General features: G+C 37.2%; 1 non-coding gene across 1 annotated transcript; it reads right to left on the bottom strand.

Annotated features, from left to right (window-relative positions):
* Positions 1–12,609: 12,609 nt before the first annotated feature.
* Positions 12,610–12,736, bottom strand: LOC115507982. Its single transcript, XR_003966892.1, has one exon. It is a non-coding gene; the product is annotated as a U6atac minor spliceosomal RNA (small nuclear RNA).
* Between the last annotated feature and the right edge of the window lie 3,432 nt (positions 12,737–16,168).

The following is a 16,168-nucleotide window of genomic DNA, read 5'->3' as shown; positions in this document are numbered from 1 at the left end:
GCACCTCAAACTGAAAATTGAAATGTCAAAAAGGTCTTTCTCTCTCTTCAAATTTGTTGCTTCTTGAGAATTCATTTTCTTATCAAATAATACTGCTTTTTTAGGTATTGAGTTTTTCATCTTAATTGCAGTATCATTGACATACAGTGTTTTATTAGTTTCAGGTGTATAATATAGTGATTCAATAATTCCATACATTATAGAGTGCTCATCACAACAAGTGAAGTCCTTAATCCTCATCGCCTATTTCACCCATCCCCCTGCCCACTCCCCCCTGGTAACCATTGTTTGTTCTTTATACTTAAGAGTCCAATTCTCGGTTTGTCTGTCTCTCTCCCTCTGTCTTTTTCCTTTGATCATTTGTTTTGTTTCTTAAATTCCACGTATGAGTGAAATCGCATGGTATTTGTCTTTCTCTGACTGACTTATTTCACTTAGCATTATATTCTTTAGCTCCATCTGTGTCATTGGAAATGGCAAGATTTCTTGCTTTTTTATGGCTGAGTAATATTCCTCTATCTATCTATCTATCTATCTATCTATCTATCTATCTCACATCTTCTTTATCCATTCATCCCATTGATAGACACTTGGGCTGCTTCCATATCTTGGCTATTACAAATAATGCTTTTATAATCATAAGGGTGCATGTATCCCTTTGAATTAGTGTTTTTGTGTTCTTTGCATAAATCCCTAATACCCAGTAGTGTGATTGTTGCATCATAGGGTAGTTCAATTTTTAACTTCTTGAGGAACCTCTATACTATTTTCTACAGTGGTTTCACTAGTTTGCATTCCCACCAATAGTTCAAGAGGGTTCCTTTTTCTCTGCATCCTCACCAACACAACACCTGATGTTTCTTGTATTGTTGATTTTAGCCATCCTGACAGGTGTGAGGTGATATCTCATTGTGGTTTTGATTTGCATTTCCCTGATGATGAGTGGTGTTGAGCATCTATTGGCCATCTGGATGTCTTCTTTGGAGAAATGTTTGTTCAAACTTGCTGTTTTGTTTTTTTTTTTTTAATTTTTTTTTTCAACGTTTATTTATTTTGGGGACAGAGAGAGACAGAGCATGAACGGGGGAGGGGCAGAGAGAGAGGGAGACACAGAATCGGAAACAGGCTCCAGGCTCCGAGCCGTCAGCCCAGAGCCCGACGCGGGGCTCGAACTCACGGACCGCGAGATCGTGACCTGGCTGAAGTCGGACGCTCAACCGACTGCGCCACCCAGGCGCCCCCAAACTTGCTGTTTTTTAGTTGGATTATTTGTTTTGGGGATGTTGAGTGTAAGTTCTTTATATATTTTGGATACTAACCCTTTATTGGATATATCCTTTGCAAATATCTTCTCCCGTTCGGTAGGTTGCCTTTTAGGTTTTTGGTTTTTTTTCCTTGATGTGCGGAAGCCTTTTATTTTGATGTAGTCTCAATAGCTTATGTTTGCTTTTATTTACCTTGCCTCAGGAGACTTGTCTAGAAACATGTTGCTACAGCAGATGTCAGAGAAATTACTGCCTGTCCTCTCTTCCTGGATTTTTATGGTCTCACATTTGGGTCTTTACTCCATTTTGAGTTTATTTTTGTTTATGGTGTGAGAAAGTGGTCCGGTTAAACGATACTCTTATTTACTGAATAACTAAAGCCAGAAACTCAGATATAATCCTGACTACTTATTCTTACCCATTCATTTCTAGTAGTCATTCAATGCTTTGGATGCTACATATGCTTTTAAATTCATCTTCACTTCACCATCCCCACTTAACTGCTGACCCTCATGGATCCTTGCCATTAGGCAAATTACTTGACCAGCAGGTCCAGTGGGGATCTGATTATCCTTGATTGAGATTATACATTCCACCAAGGCACATAGATAAACAGTTCTAGACTCTAAATGAGCATATGATATATGACAATAATATTAAAATTCAATTATCGATGACTACCATTTATGGAATATTCATGATGTGACAGATATTGCATTAGGTACTTTACAAACTCACAAAAAATTGTGTAAATTGAATAGTATATCTCTTTTGAAAAGGAATGAATTCAAGCCTATAAATGTTCACCACCACAAGACATCTATCATACTTAATTATCACTACGTGTAAAGTATTTCTAATGAGAAACAATTTCTTACCAATGGAAAAATGACAACGAAAGTGTGTCTCATTTTAATACTACGATATTTTATTGTAATTCTAGAAAAACAATCATTCTTTTCTGACCTGGCCATGATTTTTCTATCTACACTATAGAAAATCGCATTCTTAAATTTAGCCAATGAGGCACTATGAAGAAGATAATTTATAAGATGGATAATTTCATAATAAATATATCAGCTTAAGTGCCTTAAAATTGGAAATTAGTTTTCCCATGGTGTAGGAACCTAAATGGATTATAATATACATAGATGAGGAATAGCAGGCATCTCCAACTTTACTGAGAATAGTTTCCCCTTAAATTACTCTTGCAAAAGTCAATAATAGAAGCTATTTGCTGCCAGAAATATATTTAGAGAAACTGCCATTTATTATAATTAAAGTGATTTATTTGCTTGCTAGTTTATTTGGCTGAGGATTTTCTTGAAATTGAGGACAAACTGGAAATGTAATTTACCGATATATACAGTATTACAGCATATTTCATACTCTGAGGCTTTTTAAAGTGTTTTTCAAATATCAGTGGTAAAAATACCCTGTTTACGCTAGATATTGAAAATGTGGGTTATTTAAAGCAGAGCTGGGTGTCAGAATTCATGCTAAAGCCAGTTATAACTGGTTCAGGGATGGTCCTGGCAATTTAATAATCACCACTCATCACGAAAGAATCAATGAAGAACTAAATTCCATGGGACATTAAGGATTTTTCTATGTTGGCCACTTATCAACTTGAAGAAGGAAATTCAGAGATAGTTGTTGCACTGTGTGTGCTTCATGAGCATAGAAATCAAGTATTGTGGGTTTTTTTCTGATGGATACGTCAAGTTTCTATGAACGCTGAGTTTGAAACCGGGTGATGCCACTTGTTAGCTTTATGAGCTTAGGGAAATGATTTGCCTCTCTCAGACTGAAGCTGGGTCTTCTCACCTATGAAATGGGGATAATCATAAACTTCCTGTCAACTTTGCTGTGAGAAAAAGATGACTTAACGTATATAGATTGCTTAGCAGAGCACTTGACATATTTTAGTTGTTCCATATTTGGTCCTTCCTAATGTAGTCACTGGTATTTATCTGTTCATCAGCGGCCTTCTTCTTCCTTACTAACAGAACCCCAACTTTAGTCAGGTGCCACACCCCCAGCCTCAGAGGATGAATTGTGATTGGCCTAGGCCAATGTTCCTCAACGGAGACATCACTAGCATTTTGAACGAGGTCTTTCTTACATTTCCTCCTTTTCAAATTTTGTATTGCAAGGGTCCCCCAAGTATAAGAAAATGGTAGCAGTGAATTTTATGAGGAAGGAAGAGAATCTGTGAGAATGTGGCATGAGGTGGGAATGTACAAGCTCAGCGAAATTGTCAAAAAATAACAAAACTTATTTATATTCCAAGGGAGATGGAAAGGACCCTTGTATATCTCAGCCTGGGCTAACGATAGAAAAAGCTTCCCCTGTAAATTTGTAATCATGGACCTGCCCGCATATTAACTTTGAATTTGAATGTTTAATATCCATTTTATCTGGGAACTGCCAAGCTGACAAATTGACATGAAAAACTCATACAAGTCCAGTGATGCTTCCAGGCAGAAGCAAATGCAAAACTTCTCTGGAGGGACACACATTCACACCAAGACTTGCAGGATGTAGCTGCTAAAAAGAGGAAGAGTCAGAAGTCACAACAAAAAGAAAAATTAGACTCATAATAACCTCAAGTAATACATTTATCAGAAGTATGCATGTTGAAAATGGCATACATGAAAGAGGTTATCAGCACATTTCAAAACCATGCATATGAAGAAAAGAAACCCGTTTTCATTTTGACAGGAAAAAATGCCAATAGCACTTTTAAAAATAATTTTACTGTGATATGTATAGAAGATCTTGTAACTCAATAGGCTTTTTAAGGAGGTACTGTTTTTAAAATGGAAGATAGTTTTGAAGAAATTATCTAGAATAAAGCACCGAAGGTTAAAGAGGTTATGGTTATGGAGTGGAGATTTAAATATTCAAAAGGGGCGCCTGGGTGGCTCAGTCGGTTAAGCGTCCGACTTCGGCTCAGGCTCGGGTCACAATCTCGCGGTCCGTGAGTTCGAGCCCCGCGTGGGGCTCTGGGCTGATGGCTCGGAGCCTGGAGCCTGCTTCCGATTCTGTGTCTCCCTCTCTCTCTGCCCCTCCCCCGTTCATGCTCTGTCTCTCTGTCTCAAAAATAAATAAACGTTAAAAAAAATATTCAAAAGAAGAAGAATGTTTGACATGTTTCGTAGGGTTTCAAATACTGTGACTATTTGAGGATATCATATTTGAAAACTTCTACAATTGAAAAGCATTGATTCTCAGTTTCAAGAAATACATCAAGTTCCATGCAGTATTAAATAAAAATAAATCCACACCTAGACACACGGAAATAAAATTAGGAGAAAACTGTTGATCTAGAGTTTTATACATATATAATCATTCAAGAGTGGGCCAAATTAAATACTTTTGCAGATAATGACTGAGAATTTTTCATTACCAGACTACCATTACAATAGTAGGAGATGAACTTCATGAAAGAGAAAACTGAAGCTTGAAAGCCCTGAGACAGTAGAAGTCATGGTCAAAAAGAAATTGTTTATCGTTTTTGTTAATCTAAAGAAGCATTGACTTAGCAAAAGCATTAAGAGTGAAAATTACCAACACATTACATAAAAATAATATGTCGGATGTAAGGGTGACTTAAAGATTCAATTGATTTAAGTTGGTTTGGGTTGGAAATAACCAATTACTTTACTAAAAGAGCCTTAAACAATTGGAAATCATTATTATTTTGTATATCATGAAGTCCAGAGATGGATAGTCCATGAGTTGTAACAGCAGCCCAATTATGCAATTGAGGACATAAGCTGTCTTCCTCATTGTGCTATTTCTTCTATAGTACATGTCTGCTCTTTTCCCCCACGGTCCGAATAACTCAAGTACGATGTTCTCACACAAGCACATTCTCACGCAGAAAGAAAGAAAGCAGTGAACACTATCTTCTCTTATGTTTCTGTCTTTTTATCAGGTCAGGACATCCTTTCCAGTAGCTTGAGAGCAGACTTTTATTTATAGCCCATTGGCCACAACCAATCATTGGCAAAGAGAATGTTATTTTCCTGTCTCACTTAGACTAATCATGATTATCACCTTGTGATAGACTCGCCATCCTTGAACTTATTTTGCCCAATATTTGAATAAAACCCTGGCTCTTTTAGAAAGAAAGAAGAGGAAAGAATGCATCCCTGTAGTTTAGGCAACCAAAATAGCCCGCCTAAGTATTCTAAGGTCCTTATAGTCTTCCAGAGGAGGAGAGAGGTGTTGGCTAACTTTAGACTTTAGATTAATTAGACATACTAAAAATTTAAGGATACATGCTATGGATATAAACAAAACATATAACTTCCAACCCATGGGAGAATAAAAAGAAATTAAAAAAAAAGCAGTTCAATCCAGTAGAAAGCAGTTAAAGAGGTACATAGAGCGCTAGGCACAGTTTTATAGACAGGAAAGAGTTTTGTGCCCCAGCTCTATCAGTGACTGGTTGTTTACTGGACAGTTACTTCTCTATGGTACTTGGTTTTCCTAAATGTAAAGTTAAGTGGTTGTTCTGAATGACTTGTAAGGTCCTTTGCCATTCTAACAGTCAGCGAAACAAATACGTGGTTTTTGGAAGTGGTATTCATTAGTTTGTAGGCACTAGAGAATATCATCCCCCTTCTTTCAACTACACATCTACTTGCAGCATATCTTCATCAGTACGTGTGCACTAGAAAATTCTAGGAGCATCCAGGAACAGAAAACATTGTTTTAGACTTGCTTAATTGAAACTCCACAAATGTCGTGCCTTCATAAATAAAATTACTCTCTCCCCTTCCCATCTTCCAAATTATTTCTTCTTGCAAAACAAAGTCACATTACTAATTCTTCCATTATTGCATATCTTGGAATTTAAATTAATTAAAGGAATGACCCCAAAGAAAATCCTGAAATCCTCAAAGGTTGTCTAGTTTCTCCAAATTTCACCTCTTTGCATTTTGTCTTTGTTCCATGTTGGTAAAAATCTATTTTAGCATCACCCTAAGCTCTCCTGCACCTCCTTAAACCTTTCTTTGGATAGAGCGTTGTTTTCCTTCCAAAGCACTTCTCCATTGCATGTACACAAAGAATAAAAGTATAAGTTGTCAACAAAGCAGGCAATTGAAAAAGACCTGTTAACTATCAAGAGAAGATTTTACAAAGCAAGAAATAAAGCAGAAAATGCAGGTGTCAAAATGATTGACCAGCCTTTACCTGAGAATTGACTGTACCCTAAATATGTACAGAAAAGGTGCTACATGATGGTGGAAAGGCATTGGAATCTTATTAAAATAACCCAAGAAAAATGTGTTTATGCAGTGCTGGAGATATAAACTACAATGGTTAGAAAAACAGAATTCAGAGGCACCTAGGTGGCTCAGTTGGTTGAGCATCTGACTTCGGCTCAGGTCATGATCTCACGTTTGTGAGTTCAAGCCTTGCATCAGACTATGTGCTGACAGCTCAGAGCCTGGAGACTGTTTCAGATTGTGGGTCTCCCTCTCTTTATGCCCCTCCCCTGCTTGTGCTCTGTCTCTCTTTCAAAAATCAACAAACATTAAAAAACAAAACAAACAAACAAACAAACAAAAACAAAGACAGAAGTTCAGAGTCCCCTGAGTGGTTAAGCGTCTGACTTCAGCTCAGGTCATGATCTCGTGGTTCATGAGTTCAAGCCCCATATCGTGCTCTGTGCTCACAGCTTGGAGCCTGGATCCTATTTCAGATTCTGTGTCTCCCTCTCTATCTCTGCCCCTCGCTTCTCACGCTCTCTCTCTCTCTCTCTTTCTCTCAAAAATACAATAAAACATTAAAAAAAAAAGAAATTCTGATTAGACCAATAACAAGTAAGGAGATTGAATCAGTAATCAAAAACATCCCCCCAAAAAAGATTCCAGGACCAGATGGCTGCATGATTAATTTTACCAAATATTTAAAGAAGAATTAGGGGCACCTGGGTGGTTCAGTCAGTTAAGCATCTGACTTCAGCTCAGACCATGATCTTGGGGCTTGTGGATTCAAGCCCCACATTGGGCTCCATGCTGACAGTGTGAAGCCTGCTTGGGATTCTCTCTCTCCCTCTTTGCCCCTCCTTCACTCACACTTTCTTTCTCTCTCAAAAATAAATAAATAAACTTAAAACAAAAAGAATTAATGCCAGTCCTTCTCAAACTCTTCTGAAAATCTGAAGGAAGAGAACACTTCTAAGCTCATGTTACAAGGCCAGCATTACCCTGATACCAAAGCCAAAGCCAGATACAAGAAAAGAAACCTACAGGCCATTACTCCTGATGAATATAGATGCCAAATCCTCAAGAAAATACTAGCAAATTGAATTTATCAACACATTAAAAGGATCTTATACACTGATTAAGTAGGATCTATTCCTGGGATACAAGGATGGTTCAACAATAGGCAAATGAATAAATGTGACACATCACGTTAATAGACTGAAACATAAAAATCACATGGTCATCTCAATAGATGCAGAAGAAGTATTTGACAAAATTCAATGTCCTTTCATGATAAAAATCCTCGACAAAATAGGTACAGAAGGATGTACCTCAACGTAATGAAAGACATATATGCCAGTCCCACAGCTAACATCGTACTTAATGGGGAAAGATTGAAAGCTTTTCCTCCAAGATCAGGAAAACAGTGCCCACTGTCACCAGTTCTATCCAACATAGGACTGGGAACCCTAGCCAGAGCAATTAGTCAAGAAAAAGAAATAAAGGACATCCAAATAGAAAAGAAAGATTTCTCATATAAGTGAAATTGCAGATGATATGGTTTTATATGAAGAAAACACTAAAGATTCCATGAAAAAATTGTTGGAGCTAATAAATGAATTCAGTAAATTTGCAGGATACAGAACAACATACCAAAATCAGTTATGTTTCTAGACACTGACAATGAACTATCTGAAAAAGAAATTAAGAGAACCACCCTACTTACATTATGATCAAAAATAATAAAATACTTAGCAATAAATTTGACTAAGAAAGTGAAAGATCTATGTACTCTGAGAACTAGAAAACACTGATGAAAGAAATTAAAGAAAACAAAAAAAAGATATTCTGTGTTCATGGATTAAAAGAATTCATATTGCTAAAATATTTATACTATTTTAGCAATCTATAGATTCAATTCATTCCCTATCAAAATTCCAATGGCATTCTTCATGGAAATAGAAAACAGTCCTAACACTTATAGGGAATTTAAATGGAACCTGAATGGCCAAAAGCATTTTTGAGAAAAAAAAGAACAAAGCTAGAGCCATCACACTTCTGGTTTAAAACTATATTATAAAGCTATAGTAATCCAAACAGTGTGGTACTGCTATAAAAACAGACATAAACAACAATGGAATAAAGGGTCCAGAAATAAACCTACACATGATATGGTCAACTAATCTTTGACAAAGATGCCCAGAATACACAATGTGGAAAAGGTAGTCTCTTCAATCAATGGTGTTGGGAAAACTGGTATCCATGTGTAAAAGAATGAAATTGGATCCTTATCTTACATCAAATTAACTCAAAATGAATTAAAGGCTTAAATGTGATACCTGAAGTTGTAAAACTCCTAGAAGAAAACATAAGGGAAAATCTTCTGGAAAATCTGTCTTGGCAATGATTTTTTTTGGAAACAACACCAAAGGCACGGGCAATAAAGCAAAATTAAACAAGTGGGATATATAGAACCCAAAAGCTTCTGTACAGAAAAGGAAACAATCAACAAAATGAAAAGCAAAGCAATGGAATGGGAGAAAATATTTTCAAAGCACATATCCAATAAGATTAATATCCAAAATATGTAAGGAACTCCTACAACTTACTAGCAAAAAATAAATAATCCAATGTAAAAATGGGCAAAAGGGTGAATAAACATTTCCTCATGGAAGACAGGCAAATGACCAACAGGCATATGAAAAGGTGCTCAACAACACGAATCATCAGGGAAATGCAGATCAAAACCACAATGCAATATCACCTCACACTAGTTAGAATGGCTATTATCAAAAAGACAAGAGATGGGGTGCTGGGTGGCTCAGTTCCATTACGCGTCTGACTCTTGATTTCCACTCACGTCATGATCTCACAGCTTGTGAGATCAAGCCCTGTGTTGGGCTCTGCACTGACAGTGCAGAACCTGCTTGAGATTCCCTCTCTGCCCCTCTCCCACTTGCTCTCTCTCTCTCTTTCTCTCTCTCTCTCTCTCTCAAAATAAATAAATAAACATTTAAAAGAAAAAGACCACAGATAACAAGTATTAGTGAGGATGTGGATAGAAGGAATCTTTGTGTACTATTGGTAGGAATGTAAATTATTCCAGCCATTATGGAACACAGTAGTGAAGTTCCATAAAAAACTTAAAATAGAACCTCCATATGTCCTAGTAATCTCACTTCCAGATATAATCAGTAGTCTTAAATTTACATATTCAAAGGAAATGAAATTAGTATCTCAAAGGCAAATCTGCACTGCCATGTTCATTTCAGCATTATTCATAATAGCCAAGATATGGCAACAATGTCAGTGCCCATCAGTGGATGAATAAAGAAAATACAGTCTGTGTATTTACAATGGAATATTATTCAGCTTTGAACAAAAGGAGATCCTGCCATTCAGTACAACGTGGATGAACCCCGAAGATATTATACTAAGTGAAATAAGCCAGACACAGAAAGACAAATAATGATCTCATTTATATGTGAAATTTTAGAAAGTCAAACTCACAGAACCAGAGAACAGATTGGTGATTACCAGGGGCTAAGGGTGTGGCAAAAATGGGGAGATGTTGGTCAAAGGGTACAACCTTTCAGTTATAAGATCAATAACTTCTGAGGATCTAATGTATAGCATGGTGACTATGGTAGAAATTTGGCAAATTTTGGCAAACATTGTAACTCTGTGAGGTGATGGATATGCTAATTAGCTTTATTGTGGTAATTATTTCACAATGTATATGTATGTTAAATCATCACATTGTATACCTTAAATATATACAATTTTTATATTTCAGTTATACTGCAGTGAAGCTGGGAAAACTTAAATAACATGCTTATACTAAGCTAATTTATACTAAAACTAGATATTTTTAATGCTAAATGTTTTATACTATTTTTAAGTGTTTACATTACATGTTATAAGCATCACATATGTCTATATTCTATTTAATCACCTTACTTCACTCACTGAAATCATTTATCATTCTTTAAATTCCACTTTTAGCAAGTCATGTAAATAGAATTTGAACATGAGAAAATTAAAATATTGAAAAGCACCTAATTGTTTTTATTTTATTTTATTTTTCAAGGAACAGAATAGTTTTATTTTATTTATTTTGTATCTTTTTTTATGAATTTCTTTTTTATTCAAGTATAAATAACAGACAATGTTATATTAGTTTCAGGTATACAGTATAAAGATTTAACAATTCAAAAACATTTCTCAATGTTCATCTATCAAGATAAGTGTTCTCTTAATCCCCTTTGTCTATTTCACCCATCCCCCAGCCACCTCCACTCTGGCAACCACTAGTTTGTTTCTATATTTAAGAGTGTAGGGGCACCCGGGTGGCTCAGTCAATTAAGCATCCGACTTCAGCTCAGGTCATGATCTTGCGGTTTGTGAGTTCGAGTCCCACATTGGGCTCTGTGCTGACAGCTCACAGCCTGGAGCCTGTTTCAGATTCTGTGTGTGTGTCTCTCTCTCCCCCCGTCCCCAGCTCACACTCTGTCTCTGTCACTCTCAAAAATAAATAAATGTTAAAAAAAAAAAAAGAGCGTGGGTTGTTAGTCTTTTTTTCTTTGCTTGTTTGTTTTGCTTTTTTCAGTTCCATGTATAAGTGAAATCATGTGGTATTTGTCTTTCTCTGACTTTTTTTCATTGAGGATTATACCCTCTAGGTTCATCTATGTTGTTACAAATGGCAAGATTTCATTCCTTTTCAATGGCCGAGTAATAGTCCCTCTTCCTTATCCATTCATCTGTGGATAGACATTTAGGTTGCTTCTGTATCTCGGCTATTGTATGTAATACTGCAGTAAACCTAGGGGTCCATACATATTTTTGAGTTAGTGTTTTAATTTTCTTTGGGTAAATTCTCAGCAGTAGAATTACTGTATCATATGGTAATTCTATTTTTAATTTTTGAGGGACCTTACTGTTTTCTACAATGGCTACACCAACTGATTTTCTGTCTGGATGATCTATCCATCGACATAAGTGGGGTGTTAAAGTGCCCTACTATTATTGTATTACTATCAATTTCCTCCTTTATGTTTGTTAATAATTATGTATTTAGGTTCTCCCATGTTGGCTGCATAAATATTTGTAATTGTTATATCCTCTTGTTGAATTGTTCCCTTCATCATTATATAGTATCCTTCTTTGTCTCTTTCTGTTTCTTTAAAGTTATTTATTTTGAGAGGGAGAGCACGTGCACATAAGCAGGAGAAGAGTAGAGAGAGAGGGAGAGAGAGAATCCCAAGCAGGCTCTGCACTGTCAGTGCAGAGCCCATCACGGGGCTTGATCCCACAAACTGTGAAATCCTGACCTGAGCCAAGATCAAGAGTTGGATGTTTAATTGACTGAGCCACTCAGGTGCCCTCTTCTTTGCCTCTTGTTACAATCTTTGTTTTAAGGTCTCTTTTGTCCAATATAAGCATGGCTACCTCAGCTTTTTTTTTGCACTTCCATTTGCATGGTAAATGTTTTCCCATCCCTTTATTTTCAATGTACATGTGTCTTTAGGTCTGAAGTGCGTCTCCTGTAGGCACCATATAGACACATCTTGCTTTTTTATCCATTCAATCACCCTATCTCTTTTGATTAGAGCATTTAGTCCATTTACATTCAAAGTAGTTATTGACAGATAGATATTTATTGCCATTTTGTTACTTGTTTTTCAGTTGTTTTAGTAGTTCTTTATTCCTTTCTTCTCTTGCTTACTTCCCTTGTGGTTTGATGGCCTTCTTGGTGATATGCTTGGATTCCTTTCTCTATTTTTTGCGTATCTATTACAATTTTTTTTAATGTTTACTTATTTTTGAGAGAGAGGGAGAAACAGAGCGTGAAGAGGGGAGGAGCAGAGAGATAGGAAGACAGAATCAGAAGCAGGCTCCAGGCTCCGAGCTGTCAGCAAAGAGCCCGACCCGGGGCTCGAACCCACAGACCGCGAGATCATGCCTGAGCCGCAGTCAGACGCCCAACTGACTGAGCCACCCAGGCACCCCTCTATTACAAGTTTTTGATTTGTGGTTACCATTAGGCTCATATATAACATCTTATGCATATAGCAGTCCATATTAAGTAGATGGTCACTTAAGTTTGAACCCATTGTAAAAAATGATGGTTAGATGCCACTGAAGTAGATGGAAATGGCTTAACCGTATACATGTTGTCTAGCCTGAGGGCCTCTTCCATTCTTGTCTAGGGGAGTGCTAACCTTCTCTCCTTTCATACAACACTGAAACCATATTTTTAAATAGGATTGTTTATTTGCAGAATCTGACCTCATTTCCATACATCACACTAATACTCAGTTACATTGCATGAAGGGTATAATGGTAAATAAGGTAAAAAATATGGCAAGCACTTGTGAAGTGACTTGATTTATGATTTATAATAATTGTGATAATATCAATAATAATAATACCAATCATGTTGTAAGAGAAATTGGAAACCATCCCTCTTCTAATGGTGGGAAACTCTGAATAAAAAAGATGATATTGAGGGGCGCCTGGGTGGCTCACTTGGTTAAGCATCTGGCTTCGGCTCAGGTCATGATCTCACAGTTTGTGAGTTCAAGCCCCACATCAAGCTCTCTGCTGTCAGCATGGAGCCCACTTTGGATCCTCTGTCTCCCTGTCTTTCTGCCCCTCCCTCAGTTGCTCTTTCACTTTCTCTCTCTCTCTCTCTCTCTCTCTCTCTCTCTCTCAAACATAAATAAACATATATAGATTTTTTTTAAAAAAAGATGATATTGAGATTTGCACTTGTGATAGCCAGGCAACACCCTTGTGTATCTCATAAGATTGGCTTGTGCAGCCAATAAAATATGGTAGAACTAATGGCATGTCACTTCTGAAATGATGTTATGAAAGACATTGTAGCAGTCTCTCTCTCTCTCTCTCTCTCTCTCTCTCTCTGTCTATCTCTTTCTCTCTCACATTACTTACTCTGGGGGAAGTCCTATGCCATAAAGTAAACAACTGTATGAGAAGGTCTGTCTCTTGAGGAACCGAAGAATCTTCCCCAAATCCAGGTCTGTGGACTTAGAAGTGAATTCTCCAAGCTCAATCAAGTCTTCAGATGATTGTCGCCCTGGTGGGCTTCTTGTCTGCAACCTCCTGAGAGACCTGAGCCAGAACCTCCCAGCTAAGCTGCTCCCAGATTATTGACACTCAGAAACTTCATGACATGATCATCTGCTAATTTAGGGATAATTTGTTACACAGCAATAGGTAACTAATACAAGATTTGGTAACTGGAAGTGCGGCAATGCTGTAACACACACCTAAAACACATGAGTGGCTTTGGGAAAATAATAGTGTTTTCCAGGGTTCTGTTTTCAGTTCAAATGTTCTTACTCTACACGTTCTTTTCTTCGTGATCTCATCTACCCTCACGGATTTAACTCTAATCTATGTATGGCTGACTCCAAAACCTGTATTTCCAGTGTAGATACTTCGTCTGAATTCCATGCTCCTCTTGCCAACTTCCTACCTAGCATTTCTACACAAACTTCCAATAAGCACCTATAGCTAAGCATGGCATTTATGGAACTTATCATCTCTGCTTCCCAGGTCAGCTCCTTGTCCTATATACTTTGTCTCAGATTGGGACACATTCTCCTCAGTCACCCATTCTAGAAACCTAGTTGTTTTTTTTTTTTCACGTTCCACATTTAAACTCTCATCCCGCTGATTTAAACTCTTAAGTATTTCCTAGATTTGCACACTTTGCACATCCCTTCTAAATAAGTCTTCCCTACTTTCTTCTCTCATCTGAATGATTGCAACTGTCACCTAACTGGATGTACTAGCTCCAAGCTTGCTCCTATAAAATCCATTTTCCACCCAATAGCCGGTATTATGTTTCTAAATTGCATATATGATCATCTTATCCTTTGCTTAAACCCTTTCAGGGGATATTTATGTCCCTCTGGATAAAGTCCAAATCCCTCACTGTGTTTGAAACGGTTCCTGTGGTCTTACCCTTAACTATATTCCCAGATTAACTTATTGCTTACCTATCTCTCAGTGCACACTTGAACAAAAGTGGCTTTTATATTTTTTCAAGCACAGGACTTTTTTGCCATTATGCTTTTGTATATATTTCCTCTACTTAAAATGTCATTGCCTTAACTTTCAGTGTAGTTTACTCCCCTTCTTTTAGGAATAAGGTATAATAATGTCCTCTGGGTAACTACAGTGCATTTCTTTTCCAGAATGGTTTCTGTAGCCCTCCCTGACCCTCTCATAGTCCCTGGAGCACATCTTATCATAATAAAATTTTTCTTTTATTAAAATTGTCTGTTTTCATGAATAGCTCCATAACAAGGCTATACTCCTTAAGGATAGGGCTTATGTCTTAATTATCTTTTATTCCAAAGGCCTAATACTGTGACTGGCACAATATAATTTTGTTTCTTGAAAAATACCATCAGGAGTTGACAACTGGTTAGAGGTTATAAGCTGAGGGAAATGCTAGACAAGGGTAAAAGATGATTCAAGATGAAATTGGAATCAGTGATTCTCAAACTTTATTATTGATAAAAATCAACTGGTAAACTTGTTAAAATGCAGATTGCCTAACCTCACCCCTACATATTTCGAATTCCTTAAATCTAAGTCTCAGGAATCTGCATTTTTAGCAAACACCCAAGTCACTCTGATGCTGAGGTTTTCTGCCCAACTATTTGGGAAACATTGGTTTAAAAAATGAGGTTTGAGGGGTGTGTGTGTGGCTCGGTTGAGTGTCCATCTCTGGATTTTGGCTCAGGTCATGGTCCCAGGGTCGTGCAATCGAGCCCCAGATCTGGCTCTGTGCTAAGCATAGAGCCTGCTTAAGATTCTCTTTCTTTCTCTTTCTCCCTCTGCCCCTCTCCCCCAGTCATGTGCTAGCTTGCTCTCTCTCTCACTCACTCTCTCTCTCAAAATAAATAGATCTTAACAAAAACAGAAAATGAATTTTTAAATTTTTTTTCAACGTTTTTTATTTATTTTTGGGACAGAGAGAGACAGAGCATGAACGGGGGAGGGGCAGAGAGAGAGGGAGACACAGAATCGGAAACAGGCTCCAGGCTCTGAGCCATCAGCCCAGAGCCCGACGCGGGGCTCGAACTCACGGACCGCGAGATGGTGACCTGGCTGAAGTCGGACGCTTAACCGACTGCGCCACCCAGGTGCCCCCAGAAAATGAATTTTTAAAGGAATTTAATGTCTCCGTAGTTTTATCACATATATCCATTTTTCTTATCTATTGTTTTAGGTTTTGTGGCATGTAAATAAACTTTATTGCATTTAAACACCATTCTGTCATTTCAAATATTGCATACAAAATTAAACCCCACCTTCTACTAGGAGTTCCAAAACCAAGTAAGTTTCAACTCTTCTAAATGACTAATATGGGTCTGCAGTTCACAAATAAGTCACAAAGAAAGGGCTGTCATAAACACATGTTGGGGAAATCAAATCCAGACGGTCTATAGTAATTCATGTTTGAATATTAGCCTCGTTGCTATGCTACCAACATTACTTAAAGTAAGGAGACTAAATGCCGTTCAAAGAAGGTCTAATCACACATGGATTTTTTTCAAGCTTAAGTAATCTGTTTCTTGCTGAGATTTTAGGAAATCTAAAAATCATCAAATACACAGAGACAAGGTCTTCAACAAC

Source organism: Lynx canadensis, chromosome X (genome assembly GCF_007474595.2).
Source record: "Lynx canadensis isolate LIC74 chromosome X, mLynCan4.pri.v2, whole genome shotgun sequence".
Classification (NCBI taxonomy): Eukaryota; Metazoa; Chordata; class Mammalia; order Carnivora; family Felidae; genus Lynx; species Lynx canadensis.
This window is presented reverse-complemented; position numbering and strand designations above follow the sequence as displayed.